Genomic DNA, 15,770 nt, shown 5'->3' on the forward strand with positions numbered 1-15,770 from the left:
GGGAGAAGGAGCAGCACTTACTGAGGAAAAAAGAGAAAGAAAGAAAAGAAAGAAAAAATTAAACCTTCTGATTGCCTCCAGTGACGAGGCGAAGCTGGCACCGCACCTCAGGACGGGGTGTGAGGGCAGACCTGAGCCTGGTGAGGGAACAACCCGGTTCTCGTGGAGGGCTCAGTCCTGAGGGGACACCCCGGTTCCTCCTGGGGAGAGCTCAGTCCTGAGGTAAAAACCCGGTTCCTCAGGTAAAAACCCGGTTCCTCAGGTAAAAACCCGGTTCCTCAGGTATAAACCCGGTTCCTGAGGTAAAAACCCCGTTCCTCCTGTGGAGAGCTCTGTCCTGAGGGAACAACCCGGTTCCCGCCGCGGGTCGGGCTGCTGAGGGGACACTCCCGGTCCCGTCGGGGTTCGGGGCCGTTCCCTCAGTGGGTCCCGCCTGTCAGCCCGCCCTGTGCCCCCCGAGGCCCTGCGGGACAGGGAACCAGCGGAGGCGGAGGCGGGGCCGGGCGGGCCCTCAGCGGCCTTTCCGCGGGCGGGAAGCGGGAGTTCCGCGGGCTGTATCGCTGCCTCCCCTCTGCTCCCCTCCTGCCCCGCACCCCCGGACCCGTACTCGGCGGTCCCGCAAACCAGCAAACCCGCCCTGGGTGAGTTCTGGCCGGGAAGGGGCAGCTCCAGCGGGTCGGTACCAAAGGAGATAAACGGGTCCGGGTTGCTCTCCGTGCTGGCGCCCACCGGGCCTCCCACCGCCTCATCCTCTCCCCGGGGGCCCAGGCCTGTGGGATCTTGGCCTTGGAATAGGAAACGTTACAAAAATAACGCAGGGGGTGAGGCGAACTGCAGCCCCAGGAACTGGTGTGGTGATGTGTGTTTTGATGTGGGAATCAGATGCTGTCGGGTACTGCAGGATGTTACAGACCCCACCGCAGCCTCAAAAATGAACGCCCTGGTGCTGCTCTCGCCATTAAACACAAAATGCCTCATTTTCAGTGTCCTCACGGCAGCCTGTGGAATGGGACAGCACCTGGAGGTGACATTCTGGGAGACACCATTCCTCTCTACAACAGCCATTCCAAGTGGTAGCTGCTCAGCCAAAATGCCTAAATGCTTCCTGATTAAGTTTATTTTTTAAATGAATCTGTTGTGGGTTTTTTTCTCCTTTCATACCTCGTCTTGCCCCTGAGCTGCTTTAGTGAGTTTTGCTGTTGTTAGTCTTGGCATAACCTTCTAGAAATGGCTGCTTGTTGCCTTTCAGCAGCTTCATTAAAATGCATTCTTGCCAGAGAGCTCTTTATCCACACATATTAATAAGGCTTCATAGTGATAATTAAGCAATGGCTTAGAGGTTGGTGAATGTAAGTATCCAGCATAGGCAGGAGAAAGAATTTGTAGGTAAATGAGCTGTGTATGTTATTAAAAAAATCTTTACAATAATAATCAAGATTCACTGATTTACTACATTTTACATTACTACACAAATTTAAGATTTTTTTTTTCTTTTTATATTTAAAGCAGGTAGGACTGTCTTTGGTACAGTGCTCTGCTCTATCAAGAAATTTAACATAGGTGGAGCTCTAGGCAGCAGCAGCACTGTCCTGGGTGGTTTCAGCTGTCCTGGGATGTCCCAGAGCCTCTCCTGCTGTCCCAAACCCTGTGGCAGGGAGATAAAGGTGTGCCTGAACCCAGGGAGAGCCCAGGGAGGAGAGGACAGGACAAATGTGGCACTACAGGGCAACACAGGCACTCTAGGAGTAGAAGAGTGGGATGCCTACACTTGTAGGGAATTCCTTCAAAAACAGATCCCAGAGCAGATTTGGCCTTTTCTAAAATGCTCCTTAATTCTAAACCAGCCAGAATGAGACAAGGGGTGATTGGTTGTTACTGGTAATGAGAATATTGAACAAAAAACTCCAATCTGGATGTACTGTAGGCACTGGGAGCCACTGGGAGGCTCCCAGCAGAGGCAGTGTAGGAAGTTAGTGACCTGCTGCCCCACTCAGGCTGGTTTGGGGCTCTGGTGATGGTGGTGGTTGATTATTTCATTTCACACCTTCCCTCCTTCCATGGTGTAACCAGACCTCTCTTCTTCCATCAGTTTCAGAAACTTACAAAGAGCTGAAGATGAAAGGCAGAGGACACTTTGCAGCTTTATGGAGCTCTTTGGCATTTCCCCTGGGATTTTATGTGAGTTTTTGTGCTTTCTGTGGTGCAGGTGATAATGGGGGAGGCAAGAGTGGTGAAAGAAGTTGAGGTGAGGCAGGAGAATACATTTGAGGGGGTCTGGGCCTCAAAGAGGTGTTGATGGTAGGGAAAATGCTGGGTGCTTATCTTGCTGAAGAAGGAATTGCTGATGCAAAAGCTTGAATATGTATTTAAAGTGAGATTTGGGCTTCCTGTTGTTGCTGTGCTTTTTTTTTTTTTTTTTTTTTTTTTTTTTTAAGTTGACCCATATATCATTTCCCTGGATTCATATCATTATTTTTTTTTTAGTACTCTGTTCTGTGAGTGTATCAGAGGGACTACTGCTCAATTATAACTTTCATGCTTCTTATTTCATTTTCCATAATGGAGTGTTAGACTTCTAGAAGATAAGTTATCTCTAAAATACTTGTGTTGCATAGCAATGTCACTTAATGTGGTCTTAATTTGCAGATTTTTTTTTTTTTTTACTGTTGTGAGTTAGTGGATGGGTTTTGATTGTTTTTCAGGTTTTAGAACAGATTGAATCTGTGTTCACAGAGTATAACACAGGTTGCTTTTACTCAGTCTTAAAAGGGAATTAAACATTCTGGTGAGAGCACAACACTGCTTGCTCAGTGTAAAGGAAAAACAAACACTTCACCTTCCTTGCATTTCAGCCTCCACATGTATCTGAGGGGATGTTTACCACCAAGAGAAGGCATCAGCCAGGAGTTTGGGGTTTTTTTGTGCTGGGTGGCAGCCTGGGATAAATGACAAATCCTGTAATTAGGAGCCAATAGGTTCTAATTGATTTAGGGTTGTCCTCCAGCTGAAATCCAGCCTTTCTCTCCTGTCATGGTGTGGAGCATCCTTTCTTTAATGAGCACTGAGGGGAAATTGAGTGAGGTGAGGAAAAAACCAGCCCTTCTGAAGGGATGCAGCTTTGTGCAAGTGCTTGAATTTGTTGTTCTAAGTGCTTATTTTAGCGACTTTGGAGCTGAGCATTTAGGATGTAGAGAGCAGCATTTAGGGAAGCTGTTAATGTGGCTGCTTACTTTAACATGAGCTGCAGCTCTGCCAGCAGAGATGAGACTCTGCTGTGCCATTTTAAGGAACACTGAAGCTTTGAGTGAAGTTTTTACTCAACTTTATTTAGAAACTTGCTGGAGAGCACCGGATGCTGGGGGAAACCAGAACACACTCCTTGGATTGTCAGACCAAAGGCAGGAAGGTTCCCACAGATCCCTCCTCCTGGTGTAGCTTCTGTTTCTTATTTAGATTTTGTTTTTTAATACTGAAGAGCTTTTAGTGGTGCTCTGCCAACCGTGGCCTGGAAATTTGTCTAAATTAAAGCAGGTTTTGTTTGTTTACTTAAAAGTGCTAACAGGCTCATGCAATCCCACAGCATTTTTCAGGGCTTACATCATCCTGAGATAGATTCAATTGATCCAAAACAAATTTGCACTGACACAGGCTGGAGATAACAGGATTAGATTCTGAGAATCCAGGTGATAACCCAGTCAGGGGAAAAATCAACTTGACTCTCAAGGGTTGGAATGGCAGAGCTGGCAAATCACTTGTGGATTTTACCTGCCCAGTTACCTGAAATCGCTGAATGGCTCCTGAAAAACAGCTGAGCAGTTACAAAATGCAACAGTTACACCAAGTTCTATTGCTTCCTCCTTCTTCAAGGTCTCATCAGAGTCTGCTGAAGTCATCGGGCATTTTTTTAACTGGCTGGGGGAGACGCAGACTCAGTTGCAAATTGTTGGGCTGCTCCCTGGGATGTTCTTCTAGGAAAGGGCTGCTTGATTTATTCTCCTGTGCAAATGTTTGTCACTGAGTGGTGACACCAAAGCCTCAGCCTTTGTTCAGCTGCCTGGAGTCCCTTGAACATGGTTTTGTCAGGCCATTGCCAGCTAGTAATTGGTAACTGGATGTGGTTAGGGTAGTTAGGTCAACAGAGGGAGGCAGGGGATGAATCACTGAGTAAATATCATATTGATGCTGTAGGAGCTGCCCTTACGTACAGCACCCTGGTGGCAGCTCTGACGTGTTTGCTCTCAGGAAAATGTTACTTCAAAGAAGAGCTGACTCAAAATGTGTACTTCCAAATCTGTGTATCCCCACCTTCTCCAGGCATCTGTTGTCTCTGCTTAACCAGAGACAGTTTTTAACCTACCCCACTTCTTTTTACAACTTGACCCCCTTGTCTGAGGTCACAGCAGAGAAGTTTCCAGTGCTGGAAATGTCAGTGCAGTTGCATTGTCCACAGCCCCTAAAGGAGATGGTCTGTGTTAATGTAAAAAGGCATTTGAGCCAGTAAATCAGCATTATAGTTGTTAGTGGAGCACGCTGGCAGATTCTGTCAGCAATTTTTGCAACCACGTAACATAGGAAGGGATAAAAATACCATTTACTGTGAGTTGCCTGCCACAGAGAGAGGACAGATAGAATACCAAAATTAGATGAAAAAATAGATGTTTGATCACCCTGTTGCAACAGAGAGAGGAAGCATGTGTGTATATATGGGCTGAAATGAGTTCTCCAGTCCCCTAGTGTTTATTGTAGTTGGAGTGAAAAGTCTTTGTTCAGAAGAAAGGAGGATCAAAATTCCTTTTGGGAGTGTGGTTATTACATTCCCCTCACGTGTCTGCATGCATACCTAGGTCACAGGCTCCAGCTCCCAGGGGCTCACAGCAGAATCCTTGGCAAAACTGGATTATTTTGAAATCAGGGGAGATATTTTTTGAAGACAAAAAATTCACGTCTGGGCTTTCAACTCTGTGAAATTTGCCCTGGTTTGTAAGAATGTCTCTACCCTGGGTTTTGGTGCAGAGTTTTCAGCAAAGAGCTGCTTATGCAACTGCAACACACAGAGAGTGACCCAAGTTACTGCCAGACAAGGAGATGCTGCAGTGAAACCATATAATCCTTCTCCAGTTACTGCTTTCCTGGCCCACTTGGCATGAAATGTTGACTTGACTTCTACTCTCTATTATCATAAAAACCACAGGGTTTTTCTTCTTGCTGCTACTTGTTTTGTCAAAGATCTGATGATTGGTAACATGTGAATTCCCATTTTGCAGAGCACAGAGTGCACCAACAAGGATGAGAAGCAGTGCTCTGGAAAGTCACTGCAGCATTTAAATCCATGGCAGGCATCAGGGGTGGGAAATCACAGCCTTGAAGAAGGAGTGGCCTTACAAATCAAACAGCATCCTGCTGGTAGCCACCTCTGTGAGTATTTACAGCTGAAATGGAAACATGATAAAAAATTAATAATCATCACAGATCCTTTCATGCAGTGCTTATGTTTTTGTAAATCTTTGCAGCCAGTTCTGTTGGATCTTGTTGTTTTATACTTGGTTTGAAAGACTGTATTGTGATATTCTTACAATTTGAGTTGCTGGTGGCACGGTTGGTGCTCTACAAACTCTGTGTATGCTCCATGATATCAATTATGAAATGCAGTGAGGGACTAACAGTGCCAGAAAAAGAACAAAAAATTAAAACCAGAGCCAAAACACCCTGTAATCTTAAGGTAGACTTTAAAATGTTGATGAATTCCACAGCCTCCTGTGGGTTGCCCTTGCTTATCCAGGCTAGTGAATTACTTGGATCATCTTCCCCCTCATATCCCTGACTTAATTGAGCTGTAGTGGGAGAAACATTTATTCAACAACTGCAGGCGCCGGCACTGCGGGGGAGCTCTTCAGCTGGGCTGGAAAGGGAGGGCTGTAAGATTTGCAGAGATTGTTCAATACAGCCCTTAAACCACAGCCATGGATAAAGCCTTCTTGAAACCCCTAAGTCATAGGATAGATCTTTTGATTTGAAATCTTTTTGAACTGGGGTCACCTATGGTTCCTTTGCAGCTCTCAGCCTGGCTGTGGCACAAAAGCAGCCTCTGCATTTCTCCCATTGTGCCTGACAAGGTCCTTTTTTCAGCATTCATCCTTCATGACCACAATTTAATCATTTAAGATGACAAGAGACACCTAACAGTGGGCTCTCAATTATTTTTTCTTTTTTTTTTTTTTTTTTTTTTTTTTTCCGGTATTGTTAGTAATAAAGTAAAAAAAGGAACACAAGCTTTCAATTTGGAAGCAACCTGGCACTTTCAAGAAGCTGTTCTGGATAACTGAATGAGCAGGGATAAAGAAATAGAAGGAAATTTAAATTCTGTCCTTGCAAGGTACTTTAATCTGAAATTTATAGCAACACTGTTAAATCAGGAGTGTCAGAGGAAGCTCTGTAACTGGAAGTGAAAACTTTGCTGGTCCCAGACCTGTGATAGCATCAGGTTTTGCTGTCACAGGACTGCAGCAGTATCCTGGTTCTTGAAGACTCAGGAGCTGCAGTAGTAAAGGTACAAAATTCCTGGAAAAATATTGTGTAATCTGAATCCAAACCAATACCAGCATGGTAAAAAACAGAAACCAGGAGCCTGCCAGCTGGCTGTACTGCAGACCAGGTAGCTGAGACAGAGTGAGGAGAGTTGCAGCTGCTCATAAAAACAGTTCCAGCCTCCACCCCTTCACAAAACAGACTGAGGCAACAAGCTCTGGGCTGGGCTTAGGAACTAACCCATGGGGATTGGCTTACCCAATGAGTCTGCTTTCTCTGTACCTAGATTTGAATTATAACAGGGTTTGAAACGAGGTATTTCAGTTTATTTCCTTGCTGCAACAGAAGTTATCTGCTGTGAAGTTTTCCAGTGCAATATTCAGAACTTTGTGTTTCATATTCATGCAGCTGGACAAGTAATCTAGCTGGCAGGTTCTGTTTCTTTGTGATTATTTATTAGCTGTGCTTATTAGATGATTGGACTTGATGATCTTAGAGGTCTTTTCCAACCTTAATGATTCTGGGATTCATAAATATAAATGTAATATCTAAATATTCTCAGTGGTATCATAGTAGATTTCAAAACATGCACAAAACAATAAGCTAAAGTTAAAAAAAAAATGGCAAAATCTTGCAGCATGACAGACACTACGAGCCATGTGTGAATCACACAGGTGATCAGATCATCTCTCACATTTCCTTCCTGTGGATCCTTGAAAATAGAAACAGGAGCTGGCTCAGGGGTGCACTGCAAGAAAACGTGTTCCTCTTTTAGAGAAACTTTCTTGGGAACACAAAGGGATGCAAAGCTTTGTGTATATGTACTGACTCTTTCTGTCTGAATTATGAGCATCTGAGACATTACCATTTTTTTAGGCAGGAGGATGGTACAGGGATGTTAATTTGTAGCAAGGCTGTATAATTATAGCTAGAATTCAAACACATTTCTGCTGAGTCCTTAGGTACCTGGCTACCCAGTGGGGTCCCTTGGTGACCCTGTCCTAAGATCTGAGTTCATTTCTGAAGGGTAAAGCTTCCATCCTGCCTCTGTTAGATCTCATTTTTAAAATGCCACTTTTATTTGATATTTAATTCCTGTCCAGCCCAGAGGGAAGGAGGGAGCCAGGGTGGCAGAGGGTTTGGGGTGGCTGCTGAGGACACTTCATCCCCAGTCACCCCTGTCAGCTGCCACCAAGCTGTCTTTGTCCTCCCAAGCTGATGGCTTGCACATCATTTCTGTATTCTTGTTAGCAGAGAACTCAGATAGGAAAGCTGAGGATTTTGATGTATTTTTATAAATCACCCTAAAGCTGCAGCATGCAGCATCCTTCATTCCTCTTCTGCACCCAGAGGAGGAAAAACCCCGCGGAGGTGAGCAGAGCAGGGGCTCCTTCCACCTCTCCACTGCTGCCTGGGGCTTATTTGCTCTCTGTACCGCTTCCCCCCTGGAAGAAATCGGCCAATCTGCCCCAGCAGAGCCACCGATCCCCGGGCCCATCCGGTTCGTTCAGGCGAGGCAGCCGGGGATTAACGGGAAGGAGGGGAATGCGGTGAATTCCTGCGCTCTCCTCCCCCGGCAGCCCCAGCGCAGCGGGTGCTGGGGACAGTGCCAGGTGGATGCTGTCACCATCCCGCTGCCTTCCCGGGGATGGCCACGGCCTCAGCTGGTGGCTCTGCTGCTGCCGGGTTAGTGGCGGGAGGGATCCAAGTCCAAGCTCTCTCCCAGCTGGTTTGCAGAGCTACCACATTCCCTCAGGCAAAAGCAGAGTGGGGATGCACCGCAGGAACCAGGGCTGGGAGGGGTTTTTGGCAGCCCATCCTTATCCCACGTGGGAGCTGTTCCCATCTGGAATTTCCTAAGTGAGGTCTCTGTGCTGTCACAGGGAAGCTCTTCCTCAGGAGGATTTTGGGGGGAATTCTGTTTTCTCTTGGATGTCGTGGTGCAGTTAGGACTTGCTGTTGTAGTTCTCCAAAATACCCACTGATAGAGCTGAATTTTTCCTTTTTTGTGCAGTGCTGTTGTTAAAAACTGGTTCCTGAAACACAACCAGGGGAAGGGGTGGAAATGAGCATAGGGATGAAGGTGAATGACATGGGGGAAGAAATTCTTAAACCAGCATTGCCACTGGAAAAATCACATTTTTATGCAATTCCACTATATCCTCAGGCATTTTGGATGTGAAGAGCTAGCTGTACAGGCCTTTTTTGCTATTCAGTACCTTTCTGTGCTTTCCTGTGATTCTCTGAATGTATTTCTCTTGTACATGCATATGTGAAAATCTGTTATTGTAGTTATTATTTTCCTTTCTGACCTAGAGCTTGTATTCCCAGTAGGAAAGAATTGCTGGAGACTAAGCAGGCCTTGTTCACACACTTGCCATCTAGCTCTGCTGAGATACTTCAATCTGTCTTGCTGAAGAAAAAAACAAAAAAGATTAATCATTCCTGGGATGGCTTTTATTTTTTTTTTTTTAATTTTAGAATATTTGATTCTGACAGTGAAAGCAATTTACATGGCTTAACTGTGATGCAGACACTTTCCTCCTCTTGTTTGAGTCATGCTATCTTATTTTATCCTGGTTCTTAGAAATAACTCTCTGAAAGGTCAATCTTAGTTTAGTAATTGGGATTTTTTTTTTGGGGGGGGGTTGTAGGAACAATCTCCTTCCAAATAATTAACCCAGATGACATGTCATTCAAGGAAGGAAAACAAACACACAAACAAAACCATCCCCCATTTCTCTGCTTTCCTTTTGGGTCTCTGGGGGGGGGTTACCAAGCCCTGGGGTCTTTGGGGGGAGTCAGAGCCTGCATCTGCTCACCCATTAACCCCTCCTGAGAGGCAAGGGCTGAGCAGGACGTGTGGGAACGAATTCCTCTGCGCAGGAGAGCTGAGCTGGGGGCAATAATTTCCTGCAGATACAGACCCACAAGAAATTAGTACGCCCCCAAGGGTCTGGGAGAACCAGAGGAGGAGCAGTGAGTCATTTCTGAGTCATAGAGCCTCCCCGGATTTATCCTGGGATGGATGATGTACTCTGAGCACCACTCCTTGATCTGCTCTGTCTCGAAAGGACAACCGAGCCCTCAACAGCCTGGAATATAATTGTGGAAAAATAAATGTTAGCTGGCAAGCAATCGTTCTTTGGCAGCAGCAGACTGTGTTGTGTTTTTGTAAGATTTTCCCTGTATCAGGTCAGTATTTTGATAAGGAATGGTGTGGCTGCTGGGTCTGTCTGACTCCTGGGAGCCCGGGCAGGAGTGCTGGGAGCTGCTTTGGGGTGCATTAGGGCTAAGCCAGAGATCCTCCCCTGTTAACAGGGTGGGCAGCCGTGCAGCAGCACAGACAAGGCCTATTGTGCTCTTTGTTTCTCCTCTTTTTCTTCTTGCTTTGTCACTGGGGAGCACTGTTAGCTGCCTGCCCCAGGCTGCATCCATCTCCCTCCCAGCCCCAATCCCTGTGACCACCAGGGGTGTGCCCAGGGACCTGCCCTGCTCAGCACCGATTCCTGAGGGCAGGGGGGAGGATGGAGGCTCAGACCTCTGGCACAAACACCCTGTAATCAAAACCATCTGGGTTTATAGGAGTCCTTTTCAATTGGGTGGAAACCCCCACTTGAGAATACCAATTGTACCAGAAGCTTTCTTGCTCAAATGCAACTTCTTTAGGGGATTTGTAGCAGAGTGTGGAGTGTCTGAGACCCAAGAGAGGAGCTATCTGGAAAGCCCTGCAGCATTCTGTGCCTGGGGCTCCACTGTAATTACAGCAACCTCAGACCCTTCTATGGCACAGCATGTAGGAATCCTAAAGCTGCTTTAAAGTCATGGTCCCTGCTCTTTGTCAAAGCACAAGAATGAAGCAGCTGAAAAGCTGGGCTTTAGACGTTGGCAAAATCTGTTATGGAGCAGTTCTAATTGCTCATAACCTGCTCAGGGCTGCTCACAACATCCTAGAGGCTAGGATCTGGCTTACCAGGCAGAAAAATAAAGATCTGAAGCCCTGTTTATAAAGTATTTTGGTTAAAGGCACTTTAATCTCTCGGCAGTGCTGACTGCTCCAGCTGTCAGGACAGGACTGTTGGACTGTGGCCTGTTTGTTGTTAATTTTCACAGATTTTTCTTTTTACGGATCACAAGCGTACAAAGAGCCTGTGTGTGATTTGATGAGCAATCTAAAAGGAGGGGGTTGTATTCCCTCCTTTTTTCTACCATTCCTTTACTCCAGGCCTTACGGTTCTGCTCCTGCTCTGTTATTCAAGATGTAGCCCTCGTTAGGCCTCTGGGTGAGCTGATTTACCTCCCTGCCTGGCAAGAAGCTCTCAGCTTTGCAAGAGAAAAAGTCTTTCTGCTTGGTTTGTAGTTGGAGGGGCCCAACAACCATCAGGGCCAGCACATGATGAGCTTCAGGAATGCATGGCTGTGAGGAGGAGGAGTGGTTCCTCCCCCTTTGAGGATCAGAGAGCGATGGGATCAGCTCACTCCATCTCCTGTAACTTCACCCTGAGCCTCCCACTGCGTTCCAAATTTGAACAGTCAACAGGTTAGGAAAAAATGAACAGGCTTTCAGACTCAGACACTGGTGCAGGATGGGGGGACCAGCCAGCCAGCTAAAAACAACCACCCAAACTCAACTGACAGGGTGAATGGGCCAGGAGACTTCTAACAGACTTGTCTAACAGACCTCTCTTGCATTATTTTATCTATTTCCTTCTGCAAGTTTCATGAATAATGTATCTTAAGCACATTAAATGTCAGATATTTTGGCAGGGGTCCATCTTGCTGTCAATTCTGGTTTAGAGATGGTGAAAACTTTGCTTTCCTTCTTCCTATTTACTGGGAGAGATATTGATGAAGCCTGCAGTCAGTAAATGGTTTTAAACACTAGAAATGCACGTAAAGAAATAAATTTCCCTTATTCCTGTTTCTTTTGCACTCATCAAAAGTGGAATGCAATGAGAGGTTTAAAGATTAGTGCTAGGTTTGATTTGAGATCTATGAACCACCTGTGATCAACACCATGCTGAGCCACACAGGAGTGGATATTCCTGGGCAGAAATGCAAAATTCATTAGAAACATCAGTGCACAAGAAGGAATATTTATTTCTGTGGCTTTCTGTCCTTCTGTGTCATGAGCAATTCTTGCTTCCTGATGCACAAGCAGCACGAGTCCTCACTGCAGTTGTAGGTGGTTCTAACCAACACTGCCAGGCAGTAACACACTCATGGAAACAACAGAAGGATGTAACTCAACATGAAATGTTTGTATTAAAATAATTTTATTAGAATCATACAAAACATACAATGGTCTGAGTTGGAAGAGACCTTAGAGCTTATCTTACCTCCCTGCATGGACAGGGACACCTCCCACTAGACCAGGTTGCTCAAAGCCCCATAGGAAGCTTGCCTGCTATTTTTTTTTTAAGATAACTGAATCCAAAACAAGTTGTTACACCTATAAAACCAGCAGTTAGAGAGATCTCCAGATCAGAATGTTATTCACAGCATTAGACTCATGACCAGGAGCTGTGAGAGTTGCTACAAATAGCCTGCCATGGTCAACATATGCCATGTTTGCTTCCTGCTGGCACAGAAGAATTCCTGCCCCTGTTGCTCTGCATAATTTCTGCTGGATTTTGTCTTCTTCAGAAGAAGCAAAACCACTCAGGTCCATGGAGAACAACAACAACAAAAAAATCCTCTGCAGTCTCCTATTGCATCTCAGTGTCAGGCACCCACTGAAGCAGCTGCTGCCTCTGCCTTGGCCTCAGGAGCTGATGTTTTCATTCCAAGAGGACTTGCACTTATGCAACAATAAATCAGCAGAGCAGAAGCAAGAGGAGAGCTTTGCCTTGGTAGGTGTTCCACAGGAGCTGGGGGGTTCACTGGAATCAGCAAACCCATCCGCAGTGGCAAAGCTCCTTTTGAGCTCAACGGTGAGGGTTTTTCTCTGGATCTGATGCTGCCACCTGGTGTCAAGGTGCTGGTTCAGGCTGGCCCAGACCAGCAGGTGAGGGCCATCCCTGGCCTCCGGGGTTGTCATCACAGAAAGCCCTGGGGTAAAAGGACCAGCATAAACCAGGCTTGTAAGTGTAGCTGCTCCTGAGGATCAGCTGGGCTGTCTCCATGTGCTGATTGTGACATTCCTCAGCACTAACTCTGGTGGAGAGGAACTGGGATTGTTCTGCCTGGAGCAATCTGGAAAATGCTCGTTTCATCTTCATCTTCCCAACAGCAGCAGAGGGCAGGAGAGGTGCCTGGAGGTGGCACAGCTCTCACAGAGGGGTCCAGGGCTTTGGGATGGGTAAGTAGCTGCCATTTTTTTAGGATGCAGAACTGGAGGCTTCCACAGCAGCTTTCCATTTACTAACTCGGTGAAGGGAGGGACACTTTGGCCAAGCTGGTGGCTCTGCTGCCACTGCTGCCTCAGAGGGGCATTCCCTTCCCTAAGAGTGGTTGATCACACAGCCCTCCTGCTCTTTCTTGTCCCATAAAGTGATATCATCAAAACTGTTGATGTAGCCATGCTGGGAGTTAGGTTAGAAGCACTAAAATAACCAACACTCACCACCCCTCTCTTTAACTTTATTTCCTTACCCAGTTCACCCCTCAAATATACTTTGTACAAGATTTGGCCAAGCCTCTTGATGAACCAGATGCGAAATCAGTCCAGCAGGGGGAAAAAAAAATCTACATCCCTGTTCCAACAAAAAAAATGTCTCCCATGCTTCCAGTCTGTGGAGAGCAGGACAGGGTGTCTGTCTGTGGTACCCCTTAGGCAACCCAGCCTTTGAATGGGAGAGAGTCTAGGGCTGCACCTGGAAACAATTTGCTCTCCACCTCTTTTTCTTCCTCCCTTTCTCCTGTTCCCTTGCTCTGCAGTGTGCCTTTTTGCTCAGCTTCACACTGTGAAGCTTTACCACAAACAGCTTTACCAGTGTGGAGCAGGGATAACTCCTGGGCTAATTCAGGAGTGGGGAGAGGAGAGGCTGCCCGAGCTGCTGCCAGCAGAAATGTCTTTGGAACTGGAGCCAAGCAATCAGGTAAAATGCTTTCTGCCTGCCTGTGCCAAGCAGTGTCTTTTGCTGTTCTCTCTATATCTATGGCTTTGCAAAATACATAAACATTTCAACAGCAATCTCTTTAGCACTTATTTCCAGCACTTAAGATGAAGTTGCTGTTTCCATGCTCCTAAAGCTCCTTCAACATAACTGATTGCACTGGGTGAGCTCCTGACTAGACCTGACCAGAGGCACAGAGCCCCAGAACACAAGAGTGAAGACTCAGATGGAGAAGGGCAGGGGTGACAGGGAAATGCTGCTCTGCTGTGAGTTCACATACCTGAAATTGAATTTCATGTCTCCTTATTCCTCTTTTGTCTTTCTTTTTTCCTCCTTCCTCCTTTTTTGCAGTGTTTAAGGTAAGAATTTGTGTTTTAAAAGGTGCCTGCCTCTGAACTTTATAAAGTAACAAAAATGGAGGAGTTTGGAAAGTTAATATTAAATCTGAGTTCAGCTGGAATATGACAGTTCAGAGTTTTCTCTACTATTTATTGGTGATTTACATACTTACTGTGTCTTATCTTAAAATTCTGATCTCTTCCCTGACCTACACTAGCAAACACCCCATCACAGATGAATTTTTCCAGTTGAGTAATCCAGGAGCTGAATTAATCAACATTGTGCAGTCTGCCACAGCCAGGAGATAAGATTCCTGAGTCCCCTTTCAGTCATTTACTTTCTACAAGAATCCTTCCTTTTATATTTTTAGAGCTAAGAGGATGCCATGTACACAGCTCCCTACATCTAAATAGCACACTCTTCAAAAGCTTTGCTGTTTTCTTAATGTTCATGAATATTTCAGGAACTCATGTTAAGAGGTTTCAGTGCATTCCAGGACAATGATTTCAGGTTTCTGTTTTGCCTTAAGAGGAAGGGAGGCTGACAGGCTGACTGTGACACATTCTGCATGGTTTGCACTGTCCTTTCAGACAGGGTTTATCACTCTTACAGCATCAGATGTCCTGAATATATATTACTTTTTTTTTTTTTTTTTTTTTTTTGGTAAGAAGGTGTGTGTGTTCTTTTTCCTTGTTTTTCCATTCTTGTTGCCAGTCCTTGATGTGAGATGGGCATCATTTTTTTTTTGGCTGCTGAGAGAGTGGAGTTCTCTCTGGAAGTTCATTCATTCTCTTAAGTCACGAGCAACACTGGAGGTAAAGATCAGGGTTTATTTTTCTCACCCTTTCAGCTCACAGTTTCCCATTGCTTGAGCTGGTAAAGACACTTAAATAAAAATTTGCAGTGACAGCAGCACAGAAGAAAACCAAATTACTCTTTCTCAGCTGAAATATTTGTGATTCTGCTGTAAAATAACTACAGTGATTTGCATCAGAATATATTACAGCATTTGGGAAGCACTGGCTTAATCACAGTAGAAGTTACATTTAAATATTTAAATGTATTATTTCATTAGTGAACTTCCTTTGCTTATATTGATCCATTTCAGTACACTGTAAGACATCTTAAAAATAAAATTCTGTTTAACAGACATTTGCTGCCTTAAAGGCTGTCAAAAAACTAAAGGAGCACTGGAATAACACATGAAACCCCTATCAGGGTTCAGGCTATGTGTGAATACTGATTGCTGTTACTTTAAAGGAATGCCTGAGAGCAAATTAAGGAAATTATTGCAATTAAAAAAAAAAAAAAAGATGGAAGGCAAGGGAAGCCAATATTAAAAAGTATCTGGGTCATTCGTTCTTGTGGTTAGAGAGCTGAAGGAATGCTGAGAGGCAAGCTCCAGCTAATCTCTGTCATAATGGAACAGGAACGTGCCTCACAGCTGCTTTAGGTGGGTTTGCACAAAAATCCAGAGCTGGTAAGTGGGGCAGCTGAGATGCAGTCCTTCTGCCAGCTTTGCATCTGGGAGCAGAAAGGCAGAGAGCTGGCTGATAACCTCTGAATATCCAGGGGAAGCATTGCATGAAGATTAGAGACAAGAGATTGGTTTTTTCCTGAAGTTACCCATCTCTTTCATTAACCATTTCAGACTCAGAATAAAATGAGGGAGGTAAAGTCCTTTGACTACATGAAATGGTTCTGTTATTTAGCTCAGTTAAATGATACTGGAATGGTCAGTGGCACAGAGGCAGTGATTTACTGCTTCAGCTGCAAGGCACTTCCCTGCCCAGGGACACAGAGCTGGGACTCCTCATTAATCTGTAGATTAATCTGTGACAACTGAGG

General features: G+C 45.3%; 1 long non-coding RNA gene across 1 annotated transcript; it reads left to right on the forward strand.

Moving 5' to 3' along the window:
* The first annotated feature begins 18 nt into the window (after positions 1-18).
* LOC139798812 (uncharacterized) lies at positions 19-14,517 on the forward strand. The gene is made up of 3 exons (XR_011726988.1): positions 19-140; positions 2,090-2,178; positions 12,758-14,517. It is a non-coding gene; the product is annotated as an uncharacterized lncRNA (long non-coding RNA).
* The last annotated feature ends 1,253 nt before the right edge of the window (positions 14,518-15,770 follow it).

The sequence above is a fragment of the Heliangelus exortis genome, chromosome 8 (genome assembly GCF_036169615.1).
Source record: "Heliangelus exortis chromosome 8, bHelExo1.hap1, whole genome shotgun sequence".
Classification (NCBI taxonomy): Eukaryota; Metazoa; Chordata; class Aves; order Apodiformes; family Trochilidae; genus Heliangelus; species Heliangelus exortis.